The following is a 21,436-nucleotide window of genomic DNA, read 5'->3' as shown; positions in this document are numbered from 1 at the left end:
ATACTGAACTTGTACCGTAAACGAGGTTCTTGTAAACAGAGCCGTCCCAAACTTTGGGGTGGCTGTGTCGTTTTGATTTTAATTTCCCTAAGCTATAGGACCATAAGTGGAAGTGCCCTAGGCTCTGTTGCTTTGCTTTTTAGATGTTTCAGGAAACACCATACACTTCTCCAGAGTGGCTGTTCGCAATTTACATCCCGCACATCAGCATAACAAGGTTCCCAATTCTCCATGGCCTGTCCTGCCTTTCTGGATTTTACACTTTTTTCAGATGGCCCTTTTGACCGGGGGCAGTGAGACTTCATTGTAGTGCAGATTTCCTTTGCAAGCTTGCTTGGTTGGCCAAAAAGGGCGTATGCGTTTTTTCCTGAATATATTCAGGAAAAAACGCATACGCCCTTTTTGGCCAAGTGCATCATTGTGGACGTTCTGCCTCATTTCCTATTCTTTACATGCAATTCCAGTCTACCTCCTGAAATCGGTTTCCTGCAATTCTGCCGCACTATCAAGGCCTCTTGGCAGCCTTACTTCAATATATTTTTGGACGATAGCTGTCATTTATAACTCTGCAGGTATGTGAATGACAGTGCCCCTGAGCTCCTTTCTTCAACTCGTTTTCTTGTGAGCTGGCCGCAACACCGCAGCATTGCTTCAGGCCCTAGTGTGGTTCCGGCATGGCACGCTGAGCCTTTGTTTAATTCCTCTTCCTGGTGGGAAATGAGAGTTAAATTTGCCCGTCCAGACACCTCCAGCTAGTCTCTCATTGGTTCACCCTATTCCTGTTCATTTTCCGCAGAAATTGCAAACTGGGCCAAACAGGAGGTTAAAGGCACTGACTCTCCAAGTGGGGAGAGTGTTAGTAAAGCGTCTGGAATGTTGCACCCGAGTACCGGGGGACGAAAACTGAGTCACATTTGAACACGTTTCCCGATCACATGGTGGATCATACTCTGGGTTCCACATGCATGTTTTAGCTGAAGGAAGAATCCCTTAAACCTGGAGAGTTGAGACCCATGGAATGGGTACCATGCAATATGACTTCAAAGGGTCTGCATTTGCTCACCGAACCTCACCAATCCTAACACTGCTTCGTTTATGCCGCTGTACACATGGTTGCTTCTCTTTTGGAGACATATAAATCCATAGGTTTTAAGATTCTTACTAGTCAGGTATATTCTTATGCGTTTAATATGGGGTGTTGAGTCCACTTCGTTGAGCAAGGAGTAGCTCTTGTCTATTACATATTTGGCTTATGGAACGGTATCTGTGCTAATTTCAATCTCTGGTTTTATGCAGCACCCCAACTCACCTTTCCCCTTAAGCAAGCATAATATGGTTTTCTACATTTGAGACCCTGTTCTGTTTTGTAATTCAGTTCCTGTGTAGCCAAGTTTACATTCCGTGTAGTAGTGATATCTTATGATGTTTCTTTTTCTGTGTGACTTATTTCACTTAGAATCATCATACCTGAATCCACTCATTATGCTGCTATGGGCCTGATGACATATATTTCATTGCTGAGTGATATTGCATTGTAGGTAAGTACCACAACTTCTTTATCCATTTTTCACTTTCTGTGATATTGAACTTGTACCGTAAACGAGGTTCCTGTAAACAGAACCGTCCCAAACATTGGGGTGGCTGTGTTTTTTGATTTTAATTTCCCTAAGCTATAGGACCATAAGTGGAAGTGCCCTAGGCTCTGTTGTTTTGTTTTTTAGATGTTTCAGGAAACACCATACACTTCTCCAGAGTGGCTGTTGGCAATTTACATCCCGCCCATCAGCATAACAAGGCTCCCAGTTGTCCATGACCTGTCCTGCTTTGCTGGATTTTATACTTTTTTCAGATGGCCCTTTTGCCCGCGGGATAGTGAGACTTCATTGTAGTGCAGATTCCCTTTGCAAGCTTGCTTGGTTGGCCAAAAAGGGCGTATGCGTTTTTTCCTGAATATATTCAGGAAAAAACGCATACGCCCTTCTTGGCCAAGTGCATCATTGTGGACGTTCTGCCTCTTTTCCTATGCTTTACATGCAATTCCAGTCTACCTCCTGAAATCGGTTTCCTGCAATTCTGCCCCGCTTTCAAGTCCTCTTGGCAGCCTTACTTCAATATATTTTTGGACGATAGCTGTCATTTATAACTCTGCAGGTTTGTGAATTACAGTGCCCCTGAGCTCCTTTCTTCAACTCGTTTTCTTGTGAGCTGGCCGCAACACCGCAGCATTGCTTCAGGCCCTAGTGTGGTTCCAGAATGGCACGCTGAGCCTTTGGTTAATTCCTCTTCCTGGTGGGCAATGAGAGTTAAATTTGCCCGTCCAGACACCTCCAGCTAGTCTCTCATTGGTTCACCCTATTCCTGTTCATTTTCCGCAGAAATTGCAAACTGGGCCAAACAGGAGGTTAAAGGCACTGACTCTCCAAGTGGGGAGAGTGTTAGTAAAGCGTCTGGAATGTTGCACCCGAGTACCGGGGGACGAAAACTGAGTCACATTTGAACACGTTTCCCGATCACACGGTGGATCATACTCTGGGTTCCACATGCATGTTTTAGCTGAAGGAAGAATCCCTTAAACCTGGAGAGTTGAGACCCATGGAATGGGTACCATGCAATATGACTTCAAAGGGTCTGCATTTGCTCACCGAACCTCACCAATCCTAACACTGCTTCGTTTATGCCGCTGTACACATGGTTGCTTCTCTTTTGGAGACATATAAATCCATAGGTTTTAAGATTCTTACTAGTCAGGTATATTCTTATGTGTTTAATATGGGGTGTTGAGTCCACTTCGTTGAGCAAGGAGTAGCTCTTGTCTATTACATATTTGGCTTATGGAACGGTATCTGTGCTAATTTCAATCTCTGGTTTTATGCAGCACCCCAACTCACCTTTCCCCTTAAGCAAGCATAAGATGGTTTTCTACATTTGAGACCCTGTTCTGTTTTGTAATTCAGTTCCTGTGTAGCCAAGTTTACATTCCGTGTAGTAGTGATATCTTATGATGTTTCTTTTTCTGTGTGACTTATTTCACTTAGAATCATCGTACCTGAATCCACTCATTATGCTGCTATGGGCCTGATGACATAGATTTCATTGCTGAGTGATATTGCATTGTACGTAAGTACCACAACTTCTTGATCCATTTTTCGTTTTCTGTGATATTGAACTTGTACCGTAAACGAGGTTCTTGTAAACAGAGCTGTCCCAAACATTGGGGTGGTTGTGTCTTTTTGATTTTAATTTCCCTAAGCTATAGGACCATAAGTGGAAGAGCCCTAGGCTCTGTTGCTTTGTTTTTTAGATGTTTCAGGAAACACCATACACTTCTCCAGAGTGGCTGTTGGCAATTTACATCCCGCCCATCAGCATAACAAGGCTCCCAGTTCTCCATGGCCTGTCCTGCCTTTCTGGATTTTACACTTTTTTCAGATGACCCTTTTGACCGGAGGGCAGTGAGACTTCATTGTAGTGCAGATTTCCTTTGCAAGCTTGCTTGGTTGGCCAAAAAGGGCGTAGGCTTTTTTTCTTGAGGAAAAATCGCATATGCACTTTTTGGCCAAGTGCATCATTGTGGACGTTCTGCCTCTTTTCCTATGCTTTACATGCAATTCCAGTCTACCTCCTGAAATCGGTTTCCTGCAATTCTGCCCCGCTTTCAAGTCCTCTTGGCAGCCTTACTTCAATATATTTTTGGACGATAGCTGTCATTTATAACTCTGCAGTTTTGTGAATTACAGTGCCCCTGAGCTCCTTTCTTCAACTTGCTTTCTTGTGAGCTGGCCGCAACACCGCAGCATCGCTTCAGGCCCTAGTGTTGTTCCGGCATGGCACGCTGAGCCTTTGGTTAATTCCTCTTCCTGGTGGGAAATGAGAGTTAAATTTGCCCGTCCAGACACCTCCAGCTAGTCTCTCATTGGTTCTCCCTATTCCTGTTCATTTTCCGCAGAAATTGCAAACTGGGCCAAACAGGAGGTTAAAGGCACTGACTCTCCAAGTGGGGAGAGTGTTAGTAAAGCGTCTGGAATGTTGCACCCGAGTACCAGGGGACGAAAACTGACACATTTGAACACGTTTCCCGATCACACGGTGGATCATACTCTGGGTTCCACATGCATGTTTTAGCTGAAGGAAGAATCCCTTAAACCTGGAGAGTTGAGACCCATGGAATGGGTACCATGCAATATGACTTCAAAGGGTCTGCATTTGCTCACCGAACCTCATCAATCCTATCACTGCTGCGTTTATGCCGCTATACACACGCTTGATTCTCTTTCGGAGATATATAAATCCATAGGTTTTAAGATTCTTACTAGTCAGGTATATTCTTAGGCGTTTAATATGGGGTGTTGAGTCCACTTCGTTGAGCAAAGTGTAGCTCTTTTCTATTACATATTTGGCTTATGGAATGATATCTGTGCTAATTTCAATGTCTGGTTTTATGCAGCACCCCAACTCACCTTTCCCCTTAAGGAAGCATAAGTTGGTTTTCTACATTTGAGACCCTGTTCTGTTTTGTAATTCAGTTCCTGTGTAGCCAAGTTTACATTCCGTGTAGTAGTGATATCTTATGATGTTTCTTTTTCTGTGTGACTTATTTCACTTAGAATCATCATACCTGAATCCACTCATTATGCTGCTATGGGCCTGATGACATAGATTTCATTGCTGAGTGATATTGCATTGTAGGTAAGTACCACAACTTCTTTATCCATTTTTCACTTTCTGTGATATTGAACTTGTACCGTAAACGAGGTTCCTGTAAACAGAACCGTTCCAAACATTGGGGTGGCTGTGTTTTTTGATTTTAATTTCCCTAAGCTATAGGACCATAAGTGGAAGTGCCCTAGGCTCTGTTGTTTTGTTTTTTAGATGTTTCAGGAAACACCATACACTTCTCCAGAGTGGCTGTTGGCAATTTACATCCCGCCCATCAGCATAACAAGGCTCCCAGTTGTCCATGACCTGTCCTGCTTTGCTGGATTTTATACTTTTTTCAGATGCCCCTTTTGCCCGCGGGATAGTGAGACTTCATTGTAGTGCAGATTTCCTTTGCAAGCTTGCTTGGTTGGCCAAAAAGGGCGTATGCGTTTTTTCCTGAATATATTCAGGAAAAAACGCATACGCCCTTCTTGGCCAAGTGCATCATTGTGGACGTTCTGCCTCTTTTCCTATGCTTTACATGCAATTCCAGTCTACCTCCTGAAATCGGTTTCCTGCAATTCTGCCCCGCTTTCAAGTCCTCTTGGCAGCCTTACTTCAATATATTTTTGGACGATAGCTGTCATTTATAACTCTGCAGGTTTGTGAATGACAGTGCCCCTGAGCTCCTTTCTTCAACTCGCTTTCTTGTGAGCTGGCCGCAACACCGCAGCATTGCTTCAGGCCCTAGTGTGGTTCCAGAATGGCACGCTGAGCCTTTGGTTAATTCCTCTTCCTGGTGGGCAATGAGTGTTAAATTTGCCCGTCCAGACACCTCCAGCTAGTCTCTCATTGGTTCACCCTATTCCTGTTCATTTTCCGCAGAAATTGCAAACTGGGCCAAACAGGAGGTTAAAGGCACTGACTCTCCAAGTGGGGAGAGTGTTAGTAAAGCGTCTGGAATGTTGCACCCGAGTACCGGGGGACGAAAACTGAGTCACATTTGAACACGTTTCCCGATCACACGGTGGATCATACTCTGGGTTCCACATGCATGTTTTAGCTGAAGGAAGAATCCCTTAAACCTGGAGAGTTGAGACCCATGGAATGGGTACCATGCAATATGACTTGAAAGGGTCTGGATTTGCTCACCGAACCTCAACAATCCTAACACTGCTGCGTTTATGCCGCTGTACACACGCTTGATTCTCTTTCGGAGACATATAAATCCATAGGTTTTAAGATTCTTACTAGTCAGGTATATTCTTCTGCGTTTAATATGGGGTGTTGAGTCCACTTCGTTGAGCAATGAGTAGCTCTTGTCTATTACATATTTGGCTTATGGAACGGTATCCGTTCTAATTTCAATCTCTGGTTTTATGCAGCACCCCAACTCACCTTTCCCCTTAAGCAAGCATAAGTTGGTTTTCTACATTTGAGACCCTGTTCTGTTTTGTAATTCAGTTCCTGTGTAGCCAAGTTTACATTCCGTGTAGTAGTGATATCTTATGATGTTTCTTTTTCTGTGTGACTTATTTCACTTAGAATCATCGTACCTGAATCCACTCATTATGCTGCTACGGGCCTGATGACATAGATTTCATTGCTGAGTGATATTGCATTGTACGTAAGTACCACAACTTCTTTACCCATTTTTCGCTTTCTGTGATATTGAACTTGTACCGTAAACGAGGTTCTTGTAAACAGAGCCGTCCCAAACTTTGGGGTGGCTGTGTCTTTTTCATTTTAATTTCCCTAAGCTATAGGAACATAAGTGGAAGTGCCCTAGGCTCTGTTGCTTTGTTTTTTAGATGTTTCAGGAAACACCATACACTTCTCCAGAGTGGCTGTTGGCAATTTACATCCCGCCCATTAGCATAACAAGGCTCCCAGTGCTCCATGGCATGTCCTGCCTTTCTGGATTTTACACTTTTTTCAGATGGCCCTTTTGACCGGGGGGCAGTGAGACTTCATTGTAGTGCAGATTTTCTTTGCAAGCTTGCTTGGTTGGCCAAAAAGTGCGTATGCGTTTTTTCTTGAATATATTCAGGAAAAAACGCATACGCCCTTTTTGGCCAAGTTCATCATTGTGGACGTTCTGCCTCTTTTCCTATGCTTTACATGCAATTCCAGTCTACCTCCTGAAATCGGTTTCCTGCAATTCTGCCCCGCTTTCAAGTCCTCTTGGCAGCCTTACTTCAATATATTTTTGGATGATAGCTGTCATTTATAACTCTGCATGTCTGTGAATGACAGTGCCCCTGAGCTCCTTTCTTCAACTCGCGTTCTTGTGAGCTGGCCGCAACACCGTAGGATTGCTTCAGGCCCTAGTGTGGTTCCGGCATGGCACGCTGAGCCTTTGGTTAATTCCTCTTCCTGGTGGGTAATGAGAGTTAAATTTGACCGTCCAGACACCTCCAGCTAGTCTCTCTTGGTTCTCCCAATTTCTGTACATTTTCCGCAGAAATTGCAAACTGGGCCAAACAGGAGGTTAAAGGCACTGACTCTCCAAGTGGGGAGAGTGTTAGTAAAGCGTCTGGAATGTTGCACCCGAGTACCGGGGGACGAAAACTGAGACACATTTGAACACGTTTCCCGATCACACGGTGGATCATACTCTGGGTTCCACATGCATGTTTTAGCTGAAGGAAGAATCCCTTAAACCTGGAGAGTTGAGACCCATGGAATGGGTACCATGCAATATGACTTCAAAGGGTCTGCATTTGCTCACCGATCCTCACCAATCCTATCACTGCTGCATTTATGCCGCTGTAAACACGCTTGATTCTCTTGCAGAGACATATAAATCCATAGGTTTTAAGATTCTTACTAGTCAGTTATATTCTTAGGCGTTTAATATGTGGTGTTGAGTCCACTTCGTTGAGCAAGGAGAAGCTCTTGTCTATTACATATTTGGCTTATGGAACGGTATCTGTGCTAATTTCAATCTCTGGTTTTATGCAGCACCCCAACTCACCTTTCCCCTTAAGGAAGCATAAGTTGGTTTTCGACATTTGAGACCCTGTTCTGTTTTGTAATTCAGTTCCTGTGTAGCCAAGTTTACATTCCGAGTAGTAGTGATATCTTATGATGTTTCTTTTTTTGTGTGACTTATTTCACTTAGAATCATCGTACCTGAATCCACTCATTATGCTGCTACGGGCCTGATGACATAGATTTCATTGCTGAGTGATATTGCATTGTACGTAAGTACCACAACTTCTTGATCCATTTTTCGCATTCTGTGATATAGAATTTGTACTGTAAATGAGGTTCTTGTAAACTGAGCCGTCCCAAACTTTGGGGTGGCTGTGTCTTTTTTATTTTAATTTCCCTAAGCTATAGGACCATAAGTGGAAGTGCCCTAGGCTCTGTTGCTTTGTTTTTTAGATGTTTCAGGAAACACCATACACTTCTCCATTGTCGCTGTTGGCAATTTACATCCCGCCCATGAGCATAACAAGGCTCCCAGTTCTCCATGGCCTGTCCTGCCTTTCTGGATTTTACACTTTTTTCAGATGGCCCTTTTGACCGGGGGGCAGTGAGACTTCATTGTAGTGCAGATTTCCTTTGCAAGCTTGCTTGGTTGGCCAAAAAGGGCGTATGCGTTTTTTCCTGAATATATTCAGGAAAAAACGCATACGCCCTTTTTGGCCAAGTGCATCATTGTGGACGTTCTGCCTCTTTTCCTGTGGTTTACATGCAAATCCAGTCTACCTCCTGAAATCGGTTTCCTGCAATTCTGCCCCGCTTTCAAGTCCTCTTGGCAGCCTTACTTCAATATATTTTTGGACGATAGCTGTCAATTTTAACTCTGCACGTTTGTGAATGACAGTGCCCATGAGCTCCTTTCTTCAACTCGCTTTCTTGTGAGCTGGCCGCAACACCGCAGGATTGCTTCAGGTCCCAGTGTGGTTCCTTCATGGCACGCTGAGCCTTTGGTTAATTCCTCTTCCTGGTGGGAAATGAGAGTTAAATTTGCCCATCCAGACACCTCCAGCTAGTCTCTTATTGGTTCTCCCTATTCCTGTTCATTTTCCGCAGAAATTGCAAACTGGGCCAAACAGGAGGTTAAAGGCACTGACTCTCCAAGTGGGGAGAGTGTTAGTAAAGCGTCTGGAATGTGTCACCCGAGTTCCAGGGGACGAAAACTGACACAATTGAACACGTTTCCCGATCACATGGTGGATCATACTCTGGGTTCCACATGCATGTTTTAGCTGAAGGAAGAATCCCTTAAACCTGGAGAGTTGAGACCCCTGCAATGGGTACCATGCAATATGACTTCAAAGGGTCTGCATTTGCTCACCGAACCTCACCAATCCTATCACTGCTGCATTTATGCCACTGTACACACGGTTGATTCTCTTTCTGAGACATATAAATCCATAGGTTTTAAGATTCTTACTAGTCAGGTATATTCTTAGGCGTTTAATATGGGGTGTAGAGTCCACTTCGTTGAGCAAGGAGTAGCTCTTGTCTATTACATATTTGGCTTATGGAACGGTATCTGTGCTAATTTCAATCTCTGGTTTTATGCAGCACCCCAACTCACCTTTCGCCTTAAGCACGCATAAGTTGGTTTTCTACATTTGAGACCCTGTTCTGTTTTGTAATTCAGTTCCTGAGTTGCCAAGTTTACATTCCTTGTACTAGTGATATCTTATGATGTTTCTTTTTCTGTGTGACTTATTTCACTTAGAATCATCGTACCTGAATCCACTCATTATGCTGCTACGGGCCTGATGACATAGATTTCATTGCTGAGTGATATTGCATTGTACGTAAGTACCACAACTTCTTTATCCATTTTGCGCTTTCTGTGATATTGAACTTGGACCATAAATGAGGTTCTTGTAAACAGAGCTGTCCCTAACTTTGGGGTGGCTGAGTCTTTTTGACTTTAATTTCCCTAAGCTATAGGACCATAAGTGGAAGTGCCCTAGGCTCTGTTGCTTTGTTTTTTAGATGTTTCAGGAAACACCATACACTTCTCCAGAGTGGCTGTTGGCAATTTACATCCCGCCCATCAGCATAACAAGGCTCCCAGTTCTCCATGGCCTGTCCTGCCTTTCTGGATTTTACACTTTTTTCAGATGGCCCTTTTGAGCGGGGAGCAGTGAGACTTCATTGTAGTGCAGATTTCCTTTGCAAGCTTCCTTGGTTGGCCAAAAAGGGCGTATGCGTTTTTTCCTGAATATATTCAGGAAAAAACGCATACGCCCTTTTTGGCCAAGTGCATCATTGTGGACGTTCTGCCTCTTTTCCTATGCTTTACATGCAATTCCAGTCTACCTCCTGAAATCGGTTTCCTGCAATTCTGCCCCGCTTTCAAGTCCTCTTGGCAGCCTTACTTCAATATATTTTTGGACGATATCTATCATTTATAACTATGCAGGTATGTGAATGACAGTGTCCCTGAGCTCCTTTCTTCAACTCGCTTTCTTGTGAGCTGGCCGCAACACCGCAGGATTGCTTCAGGCCCTAGTGTGGTTCCGGCATGGCACACTGAGCCTTTGTTTAATTCCTCTTCCTGGTGGGAAATGAGAGTTAAATTTGCCCATCCAGACACCTCCAGCTAGTCTCTCATTGGTTCTCTCTATTCCTGTTCATTTTCCGCAGAAATTGCAAACTGGGCCAAACAGGAGGTTAAAGGCACTGACTCTCCAAGTGGGGAGAGTGTTAGTAAAGCGTCTGGAATGTTGCACCCGAGTACCAGGGGACGAAAACTGAGACACATTTGAACACGTTGCCCGATCACATGGTGGATCATACTCTGGGTTCCACATGCATGTTTTAGCTGAAGGAAGAATCCCTTAAACCTGGAGAGTTGAGACCCCTGCAATGGGTACCATGCAATATGACTTCAAAGGGTCTGCATTTGCTCACTGAACCTCACCAATCCTATCACTGCTGCATTTATGCCACTGTACACACGCTTGATTCTCTTGCAGAGACATATAAATCCATAGGTTTTAAGATTCTTACTAGTCAGGTATATTCTTAGGCGTTTAATATGGGGTGTAGAGTCCACTTCGTTGAGCAAGGAGTAGCTCTTGTCTATTACATATTTGGCTTATGGAACGGTATCTGTGCTAATTTCAATCTCTGGTTTTATGCAGCACCCCAACTCACCTTTCCCCTTAAGCAAGCATAAGTCGGTTTTCTACATTTGAGACCCTGTTCTGTTTTGTATTTCAGTTCCTGTGTAGCCAAGTTTACATTCCATGTGGTAGAGATATCTTATGATGTTTCTTTTTCTGTGTGACTTATTTCACTTAGAATCATCGTACCTGAATCCACTCATTATGCTGCTATGGGCCTGATGACATAGATTTCATTGCTGAGTGATATTGCATTGTACATAAGTACCACAACTTCTTTATCCATTTTTCACTTTCTGTGATTTTGAACTTGTACTGTAAACGAGGTTCTTGTAAACAGAGCCTTCCCAAACTTTGGGGTGGCTGTGTCTTTTTGATTTTAATTTCCCTAAGCTATAGGACCATAAGTGGAAGTGCCCTAGGCTCTGTTGCTTTGTTTTTTAGATGTTTCAGGAAACACCATACACTTCTCCAGAGTGGCTGTTGGCAATTTACATCCCGCCCATCAGCATAACAAGGCTCCCAGTTCTCCATGGCCTGTCCTGCCTTTCTGGATTTTACACTTTTTTCAGATGACCCTTTTGACCGGGGGGCAGTGAGACTTCATTGTAGTGCAGATTTCCTTTGCAAGCTTGCTTGGTTGGCCAAAAAGGGTGTATGCATTTTTTCCTGAATATATTAAGGAAAAAACGCATACGCCCTTTTTGGCCAAGTGCATCATTGTGGACGTTCTGCCTCTTTTCCTATGCTTTACTTGCAATTCCAGTCTACCTCCTGAAATCGGTTTCCTGCAATTCTGCCCAGCGTTCAAGTCCTCTTGGCAGCCTTACTTCAATATATTTTTGGACGATAGCTGTCATTTATAACTCTGCAGGTTTGTGAATGACAGTGCCCCTGAGCTCCTTTCTTCAACTCGCTTTCTTGTGAGCTGGCCGCAACACCGCAGCATTGCTTTAGGCCCTAGTGTGGTTCCGGCATGACATGCTGAGCCTTTGGTTAATTCCTCTTCCTGGTGGGAAATGAGAGTTAACTTTGCCAGTCCAGACACCTCCAGCTAGTCTCTCATTGGTTCTCCCTATTCCTGTTCATTTTCCGCAGAAATTGCAAACTGGGCCAAACAAGAGTTTAAAGGCACTGACTCTCCAAGTGGGGAGAGTGTTAGTAAAGCGTCTGGAATGTTGCACCCGAGTACAGGGGGATGAAAACTGACACAATTAAACACGTTTCCCGATCACACGGTGGATCATACTCTGGGTTCCACATGCATGTTTTAGCTGAAGGAAGAATCCCTTAAACCTGGAGAGTTGAGACCCATGGAATGGGTACCATGCAATATGACTTGAAAGGGTCTGCATTTGCTCACCGAACCTCAACAATCCTAACACTGCTGCGTTTATGCCGCTGTACACACGCTTGATTCTCTTTCGGAGACATATAAATCCATAGGTTTTAAGATTCTTACTAGTCAGTTATATTCTTAGGCGTTTAAGATGTGGTGTTGAGTCCACTTCGTTGAGCAAGGAGAAGCTCTTGTCTATTACATATTTGGCTTATGGAATGGTATCTGTGCTAATTTCAATCTCTGGTTTTATGCAGCACCCCAACTCACCTTTCCCCTTAAGGAAGCATAAGTTGGTTTTCGACATTTGAGACCCTGTTCTGTTTTGTAATTCAGTTCCTGTGTAGCCAAGTTTACATTCCGAGTAGTAGTGATATCTTATGATGTTTCTTTTTTTGTGTGACTTATTTCACTTAGAATCATCGTACCTGAATCCACTCATTATGCTGCTACGGGCCTGATGACATAGATTTCATTGCTGAGTGATATTGCATTGTACGTAAGTACCACAACTTCTTGATCCATTTTTCGCTTTCTGTGATATTGAATTTGTACTGTAAATGAGGTTCTTGTAAACTGAGCCGTCCCAAACTTTGGGGTGGCTGTGTCTTTTTTATTTTAATTTCCCTAAGCTATAGGACCATAAGTGGAAGTGCCCTAGGCTCTGTTGCTTTGTTTTTTAGATGTTTCAGGAAACACCATACACTTCTCCATTGTCGCTGTTGGCAATTTACATCCCGCCCATGAGCATAACAAGGCTCCCAGTTCTCCATGGCCTGTCCTGCCTTTCTGGATTTTACACTTTTTTCAGATGGCCCTTTTGACCGGGGGGCAGTGAGACTTCATTGTAGTGCAGATTTCCTTTGCAAGCTTGCTTGGTTGGCCAAAAAGGGCGTATGCGTTTTTTCCTGAATATATTCAGGAAAAAACGCATACGCCCTTTTTGGCCAAGTGCATCATTGTGGACGTTCTGCCTCTTTTCCTGTGGTTTACATGCAAATCCAGTCTACCTCCTGAAATCGGTTTCCTGCAATTCTGCCCCGCTTTCAAGTCCTCTTGGCAGCCTTACTTCAATATATTTTTGGACGATAGCTGTCAATTTTAACTCTGCAGGTTTGTGAATGACAGTGCCCCTGAGCTCCTTTCTTCAACTCGCTTTCTTGTGAGCTGGCCGCAACACCGCAGGATTGCTTCAGGTCCCAGTGTGGTTCCTTCATGGCACGCTGAGCCTTTGGTTAATTCCTCTTCCTGGTGGGAAATGAGAGTTAAATTTGCCCGTCCAGACACCTCCAGCTAGTCTCTTATTGGTTCTCCCTATTCCTGTTCATTTTCCGCAGAAATTGCAAACTGGGCCAAACAGGAGGTTAAAGGCACTGACTCTCCAAGTGGGGAGAGTGTTAGTAAAGCGTCTGGAATGTGTCACCCGAGTTCCAGGGGACGAAAACTGACACAATTGAACACGTTTCCCGATCACATGGTGGATCATACTCTGGGTTCCACATGCATGTTTTAGCTGAAGGAAGAATCCCTTAAACCTGGAGAGTTGAGACCCATGGAATGGGTACCATGCAATATGACTTCAAAGGGTCTGCATTTGCTCACCGAACCTCACCAATCCTATCACTGCTGCGTTTATTCCGCTGTACACACGCTTGATTCTCTTTCGGAGACATAGAAATCCATAGTTTTTAAGATTCTTACTAGTCAGGTATATTCTTAGGCGTTTAATATGGGGTGTAGAGTCCACTTCGTTGAGCAAGGAGTAGCTCTTGTCTATTACATATTTGGCTTATGGAACGGTATCTGTGCTAATTTCAATCTCTGGTTTTATGCAGCACCCCAACTCACCTTTCCCCTTAAGCAAGCATAAGTCGGTTTTCTACATTTGAGACCCTGTTCTGTTTTGTAATTCAGTTCCTGTGTAGCCAAGTTTACATTCCATGTGGTAGAGATATCTTATGATGTTTCTTTTTCTGTGTGACTTATTTCACTTAGAATCATCGTACCTGAATCCACTCATTATGCTGCTACGGGCCTGATGACATAGATTTCATTGCTGAGTGATATTGCATTGTACGTAAGTACCACAACTTCTTTATCCATTTTGCGCTTTCTGTGATATTGAACTTGTACCGTAAACGAGGTTCTTGTAAACAGAGCTGTCCCAAACATTGGGGTGGTTGTGTCTTTTTTATTTTAATTTCCCTAAACTATAGGACCATAAGTGGAAGTGCCCTAGGCTCTGTTGCTTTGTTTTTTAGATGTTTCAGGAAACACCATACACTTCTCCAGAGTGGCTGTTGGCAATTTACATCCCGCCCATCAGCATAACAAGGCTGCCAGTTCTCCATGGCCTGTCCTGTCTTTCTGGATTTTACACTTTTTTCAGATGGCCCTTTTGACCGGGGGGCAGTGAGACTTCATTGTAGTGCAGATTTCCTTTGCAAGCTTGCTTGGTTGGCCAAAAAGGGCGTATGCCTTTTTTCCTGAATATATTAAGGAAAAAACACATACGCCCTTTTTGGCCAAGTGCATCATTGTGGACGTTCTGCCTCTTTTCCTATGCTTTACATGCAATTCCAGTCTACCTCCTGAAATCGGTTTCCTGCAATTCTGCCCCGCTTTCAAGTCCTCTTGGCTGCCTTACTTCAATATATTTTTGGACGATAGCTATCATTTATAACTCTGCAGGTATGTGAATGACAGTGCCCCTGAGCTCCTTTCTTCAACTCGCTTTCTTGTGAGCTGGCCGCAACACCGCAGCATTGCTTCAGGCCCTAGTGTGGTTCAGGCATGGCACGCTGAGCCTTTGGTTAATTCCTCTTCCTGGTGGGAAATGAGAGTTAAATTTGCCCGTCCAGACACCTCCAGCTAGTCTCTCATTGGTTCTCCCTATTCCTGTTCATTTTCCGCAGAAATTGCAAACTGGGCCAAACAGGAGGTTAAAGGCACTGACTCTCCAAGTGGGGAGAGTGTTAGTAAAGCGTCTGGAATGTTGCACCCGAGTACCAGGGGACGAAAACTGAGACACATTTGAACACGTCTCCCGATCACATGGTGGATCATACTCTGGGTTCCACATGCATGTTTTAGCTGAAGGAAGAATCCCTTAAACCTGGAGAGTTGAGACCCCTGCAATGGGTACCATGCAATATGACTTCAAAGGGTCTGCATTTGCTCACCGAACCTCACCAATCCTATCACTGCTGCATTTATGCCACTGTACACACGCTTGATTCTCTTTCGGAGACATATAAATCCATAGGTTTTAAGATTCTTACTAGTCAGGTATATTCTTAGGCGTTTAATATGGGGTGTAGAGTCCACTTCGTTGAGCAAGGAGTAGCTCTTGTCTATTACATATTTGGCTTATGGAACGGTATCTGTGCTAATTTCAATCTCTGGTTTTATGCAGCACCCCAACTCACCTTTCCCCTTAAGCAAGCATAAGTCGGTTTTCTACATTTGAGACCCTGTTCTGTTTTGTAATTCAGTTCCTCTATAGCCAAGTTTACATTCCCTGTGGTAGAGATATCTTATGATGTTTCTTTTTCTGTGTGACTTATTTCACTTAGAATCATCGTACCTGAATCCACTCATTATGCTGCTATGGGCCTGATGACATAGATTTCATTGCTGAGTGATATTGCATTGTACGTAAGTACCACAACTTCTTTATCCATTTTTCACTTTCTGTGATTTTGAACTTGTACTGTAAACGAGGTTCTTGTAAACAGAGCCTTCCCAAACTTTGGGGTGGCTGTGTCTTTTTGATTTTAATTTCCCTAAGCTATAGGACCATAAGTGGAAGAGCCCTAGGCTCTGTTGCTTTGTTTTTTAGATGTTTCAGGAAACACCATACACTTCTCCAGAGTGGCTGTTGGCAATTTACATCCCGCCCATCAGCATAACAAGGCTCCCAGTGCTCCATGGCCTGTCCTGCCTTTCTGGATTTTACACTTTTTTCAGATGGCCCTTTTGACCGGGGGGCAGTGAGACTTCATTGTAGTGCAGATTTCCTTTGCAAGCTTGCTTGGTTGGCCAAAAAGGGCGTATGCGTTTTTTCCTGAATATATTCAGGAAAAAACGCATACGCCCTTTTTGGCCAAGTGCATCATTGTGGACGTTCTGCCTCTTTTCCTTTGCTTTACATGCAATTCCAGTCTACCTCCTGAAATCGGTTTCCTGCAATTCTGCCCAGCGTTCAAGTCCTCTTGGCAGCCTTACTTCAATATATTTTTGGACGATAGCTGTCATTTATAACTCTGCAGGTTTGTGAATGACAGTGCCCCTGAGCTCCTTTCTTCAACTCGCTTTCTTGTGAGCTGGCCGCAACACCGCAGCATTGCTTCAGGCCCTAGTGTGTTTCCGGCATGACATGCTGAGCCTTTGGTTAATTCCTCTTCCTGGTGGGTAATGAGAGTTAAATTTGCCCGTCCAGACACCTCCAGCTAGTCTCTCATTGGTTCTCCCTATTCCTGTTCATTTTCCGCAGAAATTGCAAACTGGGCCAAACAAGAGGTTAAAGGCACTGACTCTCCAAGTGGGGAGAGTGTTAGTAAAGCGTCTGGAATGTTGCACCCGAGTACCGGGGGATGAAAACTGACACAATTAAACACGTTTCCCGATCACACGGTGGATCATACTCTGGGTTCCACATGCATGTTTTAGCTGAAGGAAGAATCCCTTAAACCTGGAGAGTTGAGACCCATGGAATGGGTACCATGCAATATGACTTCAAAGGTTCTGCATTTGCTCACCGAACCTCACCAATCCTATCACTGCTGCGTTTATGAAACTGTACACACGCTTGATTCTCTTTCGGAGACATATAAATCCATAGGTTTTAAGATTCTTTCTAGTCAGGTATATTCTTACGCGTTTAATACGGGGTGTAGAGTCCACTTCGTTGAGCAAGGAGTAGCTCTTGTCTATTAAATATTTGGCTTATGGAACGGTATCTGTTCTAATTTCAATCTCTGGTTTTATGCAGCACCCCAACTCACCTTTCGCCTTAAGCACGCATAAGTTGGTTTTCTACATTTGAGACCCTGTTCTGTTTTGTAATTCAGTTCCTGAGTTGCCAAGTTTACATTCCTTGTACTAGTGATATCTTATGATGTTTCTTTTTCTGTGTGACTTATTTCACTTAGAATCATCGTACCTGAATCCACTCATTATGCTGCTACGGGCCTGATGACATAGATTTCATTGCTGAGTGATATTGCATTGTACGTAAGTACCACAACTTCTTTATCCATTTTGCGCTTTCTGTGATATTGAACTTGGACCATAAATGAGGTTCTTGTAAACAGAGCTGTCCCTAACTTTGGGGTGGCTGAGTCTTTTTGACTTTAATTTCCCTAAGCTATAGGACCATAAGTGGAAGTGCCCTAGGCTCTGTTGCTTTGTTTTTTAGATGTTTCAGGAAACACCATACACTTCTCCAGAGTGGCTGTTGGCAATTTACATCCCGCCCATCAGCATAACAAGGCTCCCAGTTCTCCATGGCCTGTCCTGCCTTTCTGGATTTTACACTTTTTTCAGATGGTCCTTTTGACCGGGGAGCAGTGAGACTTCATTGTAGTGCAGATTTCCTTTGCAAGCTTGCTTGGTTGGCCAAAAAGAGCGTATGCGTTTTTTCCTGAATATATTCAGGAAAAAACGCATATGCCCTTTTTGGCCAAGTGCATCATTGTGGACGTTCTGCCTCTTTTCCTATGCTTTACATGCAATTCCAGTCTACCTCCTGAAATCGGTTTCCTGCAATTCTGCCCCACTTTCAAGTCCTCTTGGCAGCCTTACTTCAATATATTTTTGGACGATATCTATCATTTATAACTATGCAGGTATGTGAATGACAGTGTCCCTGAGCTCCTTTCTTCAACTCGCTTTCTTGTGAGCTGGCCGCAACACCGCAGGATTGCTTCAGGCCCTAGTGTGGTTCCGGCATGGCACACTGAGCCTTTGTTTAATTCCTCTTCCTGGTGGGAAATGAGAGTTAAATTTGCCCATCCAGACACCTCCAGCTAGTCTCTCATTGGTTCTCTCTATTCCTGTTCATTTTCCGCAGAAATTGCAAACTGGGCCAAACAGGAGGTTAAAGGCACTGACTCTCCAAGTGGGGAGAGTGTTAGTAAAGCGTCTGGAATGTTGCACCCGAGTACCAGGGGACGAAAACTGAGACACATTTGAACACGTTGCCCGATCACATGGTGGATCATACTCTGGGTTCCACATGCATGTTTTAGCTGAAGGAAGAATCCCTTAAACCTGGAGAGTTGAGACCCCTGCAATGGGTACCATGCAATATGACTTCAAAGGGTCTGCATTTGCTCACCGAACCTCACCAATCCTATCACTGCTGCATTTATGCCACTGTACACACGCTTGATTCTCTTGCAGAGACATATAAATCCATAGGTTTTAAGATTCTTACTAGTCAGGTATATTCTTAGGCGTTTAATATGGGGTGTAGAGTCCACTTCGTTGAGCAAGGAGTAGCTCTTGTCTATTACATATTTGGCTTATGGAACGGTATCTGTGCTAATTTCAATCTCTGGTTTTATGCAGCACCCCAACTCACCTTTCCCCTTAAGCAAGCATAAGTCGGTTTTCTACATTTGAGACCCTGTTCTGTTTTGTAATTCAGTTCCTGTGTAGCCAAGTTTACATTCCATGTGGTAGAGATATCTTATGATGTTTCTTTTTCTGTGTGACTTATTTCACTTAGAATCATCGTACCTGAATCCACTCATTATGCTGCTATGGGCCTGATGACATAGATTTCATTGCTGAGTGATATTGCATTGTACGTAAGTACCACAACTTCTTTATCCATTTTTCACTTTCTGTGATTTTGAACTTGTACTGTAAACGAGGTTCTTGTAAACAGAGCCTTCCCAAACTTTGGGGTGGCTGTGTCTTTTTGATTTTAATTTCTCTAAGCTATAGGACCATAAGTGGAAGTGCCCTAGGCTCTGTTGCTTTGTTTTTTAGATGTTTCAGGAAACACCATACACTTCTCCAGAGTGGCTGTTGGCAATTTACATCCCGCCCATCAGCATAACAAGGCTCCCAGTTCTCCATGGCCTGTCCTGCCTTTCTGGATTTTACACTTTTTTCAGATGACCCTTTTGACCGGGGGGCAGTGAGACTTCATTGTAGTGCAGATTTCCTTTGCAAGCTTGCTTGGTTGGCCAAAAAGGGTGTATGCGTTTTTTCCTGAATATATTCAGGAAAAAACGCATACGCCCTTTTTGGCCAAGTGCATCATTGTGGACGTTCTGCCTCTTTTCCTATGCTTTACATGCAATTCCAGTCTACCTCCTGAAATCGGTTTCCTGCAATTCTGCCCAGCGTTCAAGTCCTCTTGGCAGCCTTACTTCAATATATTTTTGGACGATAGCTGTCATTTATAACTCTGCAGGTTTGTGAATGACAGTGCCCCTGAGCTCCTTTCTTCAACTCGCTTTCTTGTGAGCTGGCCGCAACACCGCAGCATTGCTTTAGGCCCTAGTGTGGTTCCGGCATGACATGCTGAGCCTTTGGTTAATTCCTCTTCCTGGTGGGAAATGAGAGTTAACTTTGCCCGTCCAGACACCTCCAGCTAGTCTCTCATTGGTTCTCCCTATTCCTGTTCATTTTCCGCAGAAATTGCAAACTGGGCCAAACAAGAGTTTAAAGGCACTGACTCTCCAAGTGGGGAGAGTGTTAGTAAAGCGTCTGGAATGTTGCACCCGAGTACAGGGGGATGAAAACTGACACAATTAAACACGTTTCCCGATCACACGGTGGATCATACTCTGGGTTCCACATGCATGTTTTAGCTGAAGGAAGAATCCCTTAAACCTGGAGAGTTGAGACCCATGGAATGGGTACCATGCAATATGACTTCAGAGGGTCTGCATTTGCTCACCGAACCTCACCAATCCTATCACTGCTGCGTTTATGACACTGTACACACGCTTGATTCTCTTTCGGAGACATATAAATCCATAGGTTTTAAGATTCTTTCTAGTCAGGTATATTCTTACGCGTTTAATATGGGGTGTAGAGTCCACTTCGTTGAGCAAGGAGTAGCTCTTGTCTATTAAATATTTGGCTTATGGAACGGTATCTGTTCTAATTTCAATCTCTGGTTTTATGCAGCACCCCAACTCACCTTTCGCCTTAAGCAAGCATAAGTTGGTTTTCTACATTTGAGACCCTGTTCTGTTTTGTAATTCAGTTCCTGTGTAGCCAAGTTTACATTCCTTGTACTAGTGATATCTTATGATGTTTGTTTTTCTGTGTGACTTATTTCACTTAGAATCATCGTACCTGAATCCACTCATTATGCTGCTACGGGCCTGATGACATAGATTTCATTGCTGAGTGATATTGCATTGTACGTAAGTACCACAACTTCTTGATCCATTTTTCGCTTTCTGTGATATTGAACTTGGACCATAAATGAGGTTCTTGTAAACAGAGCTGTCCCTAACTTTGGGGTGGCTGAGTCTTTTTGATTTTAATTTCCCTAAGCTATAGGACCATAAGTGGAAGTGCCCTAGGCTCTGTTGCTTTGTTTTTTAGATGTTTCAGGAAACACCATACACTTCTCCAGAGTGGCTGTTGGCAATTTACATCCCACCCATCAGCATAACAAGGCTCCCAGTTCTCCATGGCCTGTCCTGCCTTTCTGGATTTTACACTTTTTTCAGATGGCCCTTTTGACCGGGGAGCAGTGAGACTTCATTGTAGTGCAGATTTCCTTTGCAAGCTTGCTTGGTTGGCCAAAAAGGGCGTATGCGTTTTTTCCTGAATATATTCAGGAAAAAACGCATACGCCCTTTTTGGCCAAGTGCATCATTGTGGACGTTCTGCCTCTTTTCCTATGCTTTACATGCAATTCCAGTCTACCTCCTGAAATCGGTTTCCTGCAATTCTGCCCCGCTTTCAAGTCCTCTTGGCAGCCTTACTTCAATATATTTTTGGACGATAGCTATCATTTATAACTCTGCAGGTATGTGAATGACAGTGCCCCTGAGCTCCTTTCTTCAACTCGCTTTCTTGTGAGCTGGCCGCAACACCGCAGCATTGCTTCAGGCCCTAGTGTGGTTCCAGCATGGCACGCTGAGCCTTTGTTTAATTCCTCTTCCTGGTGGGAAATGAGAGTTAAATTTGCCCGTCCAGACACCTCCAGCTAGTCTCTCATTGGTTCTCCCTATTCCTGTTCATTTTCCGCAGAAAGTGCAAACTGGGCCAAACAGGAGGTTAAAGGCACTGACTCTCCAAGTGGGGAGAGTGTTAGTAAAGCGTCTGGAATGTTGCACCCGAGTACCAGGGGACGAAAACTGAGACACATTTGAAC

The sequence above is a fragment of the Pseudorca crassidens genome, chromosome 4 (genome assembly GCF_039906515.1).
Source record: "Pseudorca crassidens isolate mPseCra1 chromosome 4, mPseCra1.hap1, whole genome shotgun sequence".
In the NCBI taxonomy this organism is placed as follows: domain Eukaryota; kingdom Metazoa; phylum Chordata; class Mammalia; order Artiodactyla; family Delphinidae; genus Pseudorca; species Pseudorca crassidens.
Note: the sequence above shows the minus strand (reverse complement) of the source record.